The 6,000-nt window shown below is 48.8% G+C and overlaps 1 protein-coding gene and 1 pseudogene across 1 annotated transcript in view; both read right to left on the reverse strand.

Moving 5' to 3' along the window:
* Plekhm1 (pleckstrin homology and RUN domain containing M1) overlaps window positions 1-5,289 on the reverse strand; it is a 60,891-nt gene extending 55,602 nt beyond the window's left edge. Inside the window, exons 1-2 of the mRNA XM_076543486.1 lie at window positions 5,116-5,289; window positions 4,435-4,499 (exon numbers count right to left, since the gene is read on the reverse strand). The gene's annotated coding sequence lies outside the window, so the exon portion shown is untranslated. The remainder of the gene's footprint in view (window positions 1-4,434; window positions 4,500-5,115) is intronic.
* LOC121831875 (U6 spliceosomal RNA) lies at window positions 3,507-3,607 on the reverse strand (annotated as a pseudogene).
* Window positions 5,290-6,000: the final 711 nt, after the last annotated feature.

Consider the following 6,000-nt stretch of genomic DNA (forward strand, 5'->3'; position numbering starts at 1 on the left):
AGAGTAGCTGGATAATAAGCCTCTCCCTACCCCAATTTACTTATTTTGTGTGTGGAGGTCTGTAGATGATTTTATATAGTCTTTTCTCTCTTCCCACCTTTATGTGGGGATGGAACTTAGGCCAGGCTTGCCCAGCAAATGCTTGTACTCTCAGCCATCCCCAACCCCAAGCTCTAACGGCCTGAGAGCTTTGGTCCAACTCACCTGGACTTTAGCCTCTAAAGGCCAAGGACACAGTCTGCTTCCAGGGTGCCCTCATCCTATTTGGGGGTTACCAGGTCAATAGTTGTGGTGGTATTGTGTTCCCCAAAATATTGTGCACCCTAATAAACTTATCTGGGGTCAGAGAACAGAACAGCCACTAGATACATAGGCTAGAAAATGGTGGCACTCATGCCTTTAATCCTAGCATTCCAGAGGCAGAGATCTGTCTGGATCTCTGTGAGTTCAAGGCCACATTGGAAACAGGCAGGCATGGTGACACACGCCTTTAGTCCCAGAAAGCCAGCCTTTAATCCCAGGAAGTGAGGGCAGAAAGCAGAAAGGTATTTAAGGCGTGAAGATCAGAAACTAGAAGCTTTTAGCTGGTTAAGCTTTTAGGCTTCTAGCAGCAATTCAGCTGAGAGCCATTCAGATGAGGACACAGAGCTTTCTAGTTTGAGGAAACAGGATCAGCTGAGGAGTTGGTGAGGTTGGCTGTGGCTTGTTCTGCTTCTCTGATCTTCCAGCATCCACCCCAATAACTGGCACTAGGTTTGTTTTTATTAATAAGACCTTTTAAGATCCGTGCTACAAATAGTTCTCTCAGTAGAAGTGAACCATCCTCCATGGCTGCAGACGGATTGGGTCTGAGTGTTTTGGTGGCACAGTTAATGGCTCAGAAGAAGTATTACAAATTAAAGACACATAAACTATTATTTTGACCTGGGCAGTGGTAGGGCACACCTTTAATCCCAGCACTCAGGAGGCAGAGGCAGGCGGAACTCTGTGAGTTCAAAGCCAGCCTGTTCTAAAAAGTGAGTTCCAGGACAGCCAGGGCTATACAGAGAATCTCTGTCTCAAAACCAAAACAAATAATGAAAAAAAAAAAAACCAAAAACAAACAAAAACGCATGATGCTTGATCTCACCTCATACACACTCTGCTGATCTAGCCTTACTTCCCAACCCCTACATTACTTAGAAGTAGATTTTTTTTTTTTAATCTCTCCCTCATTTTAAAAATCCACCACCAAGGGCCTGGAGGCCAGGGGCCGTTAGTTTTTATAACAAGATCTAAAATAATCCACATACATTATAATCAAGACACCTTATGACACTCTCACTGTCCCGTCCCTCTCTCAGCCTAACCCTGAATTAGCTCGACACTGAATGACTAGGGACTAGGGAGTAACTGTCACAAGTTACCGCCTAGGGTACCCTTCCCACCCGCGTGGCCTGAGCCTGGTAGCGGTGGCCCGCTTGAGGGCTCATCGGAATCCTCCTTCAGTGGTTTCCCTTTAGAATGTCTCCTAGGAAGGCCGCAGGTGCAGTAGAATGTCTGGTAGGTACGAACGAGCCTTGCCTTGGCCCGATGGGTGCCCCAAGGAGCCTTGAAAGGAGCGGTGCCATGTTGATAGGCAAACTCATCATACCTGGAGTTCTCCTTACCTAAGCGGGCCGCAGAGTAGATTTGCGCCTTTAGACGGCCTTCTTAGGGCATTTCAGGTGATGAGAGAATATTTTGGGGGGGCTCCCAAGAGAGATGAGACCCTGTCTCACTATGTAGCCCAAACTATTCTTGAACCCACTAGGCAGCCCAGACTGGTCTCGAACTCCTGATCTTCTTCCTCAGCCTCCTGAATGCTGCGTTTGTGGAAATAGATGTCATTAGCCTGTTTTCTTCTTTAGCCCTTCCTTCTGGAATTCCCCTGGGAGGCAATAGATTCAGAGTTTGGTGTCAGGCACTTCTGGACACAGACCTCAGCTCTAAAGGGCACAGTCTCTTTATAGTTTATGGAGGAAGTACTGAACGGAACGTGATAACCTTCAATAAGCTGGTCTGTATTTCACGAGTCACATGGGGAAGCTGAAGGAACAGACTGAACTGCACTCAGGAATATTCCCAAGTCATTTGTGAGGCAGGGCTTGGTACTAAGCCCTGGGGGTAAGGGAAGAGACTTGAAGAGGAAGGAGATACGGTTCTTGCCCTGTCAGGGTTTCTGACCCCATAGAGAACTCAGTCCAGAAGGCACTTCCTGTCACTATGGTGAACACGAGAGGAATGAGCCCAGGTTATGTAGTTTCCAAACCAGGGCTCTTCACACAGGTTCCCGGCCCCGGTTTCCAGCACTTCCCAGCATCCAGTCTCACTGTGGCTGGGTCGTCTTTTCCTGTCCCCTGACTTTGGGCTTCACCCAGTGGCTTGCTTTGGCCTATGCCAGGAAGAACAAAGTGAGCATGTGCAGAGGCTTCCTGACTTCGTACTGCTCTCTGCTGTCACTGAAGAGCCTCTCTCGGGTTCCTGCTGCCTCTCCAGCCTGGATGGTGGAGTCAGCAATGGTGGAACTGGGCTGCAGGGAGTTGGAAACCAGCCAGCATTGTGGCGTCACTAACATAGCCAGCTGAAGACCAACAAAGATTCTTGTTCTAACCCCTACATTTCAGAACGGTTTGTTCCACCGCGTTTTTTGTGGCAATGGCTAACCCGTTCCTTTTTATTAGAGTCTAAGTTCATGCCAAAAGAAAGAACCAGCACACAGTTGCTTAAGAAAGAAGCTTATGGAATAATGTGGTTAAGTCCAGGGCAGGGCACCACATGGTTCCGTGGATAAAGGTGCTTGCTGCTGCTGCTGCTGCTGCTGCTGCTGCGACCCAAGCCTGAGTTTGATATACAGAATCCACATAAAGGTTGGAGGATAGAATCCACACCATAGAGCTGTGCTCTGACCTCTGCATACATACTGCCCCCCCATCCCCCCCCCAGTGCCATGGTCTTGCCACACTGCCCCCCTCTGTCATAGTCTTACTCCACATATACAATAGTAAAAAGGAGTCCAGATATAGCTCAGTTGGCAGTGATTGTCCAGCTTATGAACCCCTGGGTTCCATCCCAGCACCAAGGCATGATGGCACAGTCCTGTAATCCCAGCACTCAGGAGGTTGAAACAGCAGGGTCATAATATCAAAGTCTTTCTTACATAGTAGTCGGGTAGCAGCCTGAGCTACATGAGACCCTGTCTCAAAAAGAAACAACAACAACAAAAAAACCCCAACAATTATTTTTAGAGCTAAAGCCCATCATTTACAGGACTGAGGCAGGAGGATCAAAGTGAGTTCAAAGCTAGCCTGAGCTACAGTGTTGAGACCCTATCTCAATCCCTTACCCCAACAACAACAAAAAGGCCAGAGCAAATTTGGTAGCCCATGTATGAGGCTCCTGACTTTCTTTTTTCAGAGCTAAATTATATATGTATTATAATACACACACACACACACACACACACACACACACACACACACATACACACATATATGGGATGCTGCACAAATGTGGGTGTCATCCTTGAACAGGGTCATGTTAATCTCAGTATCATTCCAACTTTATTATATGTACTGTCAAAGGGAACCCTTGAAATGAAATTTGGCGGTGTGTGTGTGTGTGTGTGTGTGTGTGTGTGTGTGTGTGTGTGTGTGTGTTGGAAGGGAACGTGCCACCGTGTGCAGTGCATGTGGAGGTCAAAGGACATTTGTAGGGGTTTTTTCTTCTACCACGTAGAAGAAACTTCTACCCAGTCCCTGGGACTGAACTTAGGGCTGAACTCCCTGGCTGAGCCTTGATGCACGGAGCCCTCTGGCTTCCCCCAGGATCTGCCTTATTGCTGCATCTTCCTCGGGATGGATACTGCCTTCCTCTGAAGCTTCCATAGCATCCACACATCTAAATCTCAATTTTCTTCAGCTGCAGATGCCCAAACTTTTCACATTGTGCACCAAACCCTTCTTCAATGGCATCATTTAACAGAAAGCCTCTACTTTATCCTCTTTCCACTTCTGCTGTGGCCTTCAAGTCCCACCCCCACCCCCAGGGCGACTAGGGTGTGTTTCCCTTTTTCCTATCCTCCAGGTCTCAAGATGACACCAAGACATTAGGAGCCAGAGCTTGTGGGGCCTGGTAAGAGGCCCTGGGCTACAAGGTGGGTGTCCATCTGGGCAATGTTATCTGTGTTGGGAAGCCCAAAGGTGAGAACCCAGCCTCCCTGTCAGACTTAACTAGACACCAGTCTTCCTTACACTGCTCTATCCTGCCCCTCACCAACTCCTCTCCCTGGTGACCTCCAGCTTGGAAGAAGCCCGAGAATCTTTGCTACCTGCCTACCCTGTGGTACCTTGGTATAGTTTAAGTGAGTGTGCTAGGCACACTCCAGTCAGCAGCCTGGGGAACAATGAGACTAACCTTAGCAGTGTTTCCAAATGACCGATGTTTCCAGATGACCGACTCCTTGACTATCTTGAAAGCAGCTGTGACAAAGGAAACTAAAAGCTAGAGGTACAGTCCCTTACCAGCTGTCACCAACCCCAGCACCTTCAACAAAAAGCACTAATGACTTGGACAAAATCCCTTTGGAGACACAACAGCATCGGACAGACTTTTGGGGAAGTGGAAGAGGAACTCTGGTAGGGAGAGGAGAGGACACGGTGACAGAGGAGGTGACTATGATCGAAGTGTGTCATACACATAACAAGTGTGTGTGTGTGGGGGGGGGGCAGGTGGTTCAGTAACCAAAGGACGTGTACTGCTTTTACAGAGAGCCTGGGTTCAGTTCCCAGCACCCACGCCAGGTGACTCATGACCAGCTTTAGCTCCAGCTCCAGGGGGATGTGAGGCCCTCCTGTGGCCTCTATGGACACCTGCACCCACATGCACAAACCCATACACAACCGGTACACAGCGTTAACAAATAAAGCAGAAAGTCATAATGAAACCCATTCTTTCATACAATTAATTTACTGTAATAAACAAGGACACACTAACATTACATTCAAGAAACTAGTCTTTTTGGAGTAAAATGTTAAGAATGGCTTCTAGTGTCTTGTCTGAGGGACTGTGCTATATCAGGAAATGCATATTTGGTACCTGCCACCCAGTTGTTGGCACAGAGCTCCTAAATCACTTGGAAATTTTCATTGCCACCTGAGTACCATTTGTTTGAATGAGGTGACTTTTGGTGGGCTTCTGGATTAAGGTTAGTCATCAGCAAGACCAAGCCACAATTCCATGCTTGCAATGTTCAGCTCCAGCCCATGTGCCCTGGGGAGAGGTGAGGAGGTGGAGATAAACAGTCAGGCCAGGTATGGTGGCTCACACTGGAAACCCCCACTCTTGGAATGCTGAGGATGTGGGATTACAAATTCTGGGCCAGCCTGGGCTAATAAGACCATGTCTCAAAAGTCAGTTGGGCTTTGATGAAGGGTCCCATAAAAGTCTCCAAACACGGGGTCAGAACGGTTCTGGGTTGATGAGCACACACACACACACACACACACACACACACACACACACACACACGTGTACACACACACACACACACACACACACGTACACACACACACACACACACACACACACGGAAGGAATGTTCTGCCCCCCAGCTCCATACTCCATGGGAGCCTTCCCAGCTCACCTCACCTGTGCGCCCCCTACCCTGGCTGTTCACTGCACCCCTGAATTCTTTGTGGAACAGATCAGCAGTAGGAAGAGAACTGTTTTCCGGGGCTCGGCAAGTCCTCCTAGCAGGTGACCAACCCTGAGGTGGCCGTCCAGCTGGTACTAGTGACAACCTGGACTGGGACTGCCATCTCAACGGCCCCTGGTAGAGCCAAGCCTTCTCTGGGCAGTCTGCCACCAACTCCAGCTAGAGCCCAGTTCAGCTGACTTGGGGACACGTAGCTGGTGTCCCCAGAGAGCTGGGAAGTTGCTCGGTGTGGGTCCTCCCTCTCCACTTGTGTCAGAAGTCCTGAG

This window comes from Peromyscus maniculatus, chromosome 8 (assembly GCF_049852395.1).
Source record: "Peromyscus maniculatus bairdii isolate BWxNUB_F1_BW_parent chromosome 8, HU_Pman_BW_mat_3.1, whole genome shotgun sequence".
NCBI classification, from domain to species: domain Eukaryota; kingdom Metazoa; phylum Chordata; class Mammalia; order Rodentia; family Cricetidae; genus Peromyscus; species Peromyscus maniculatus.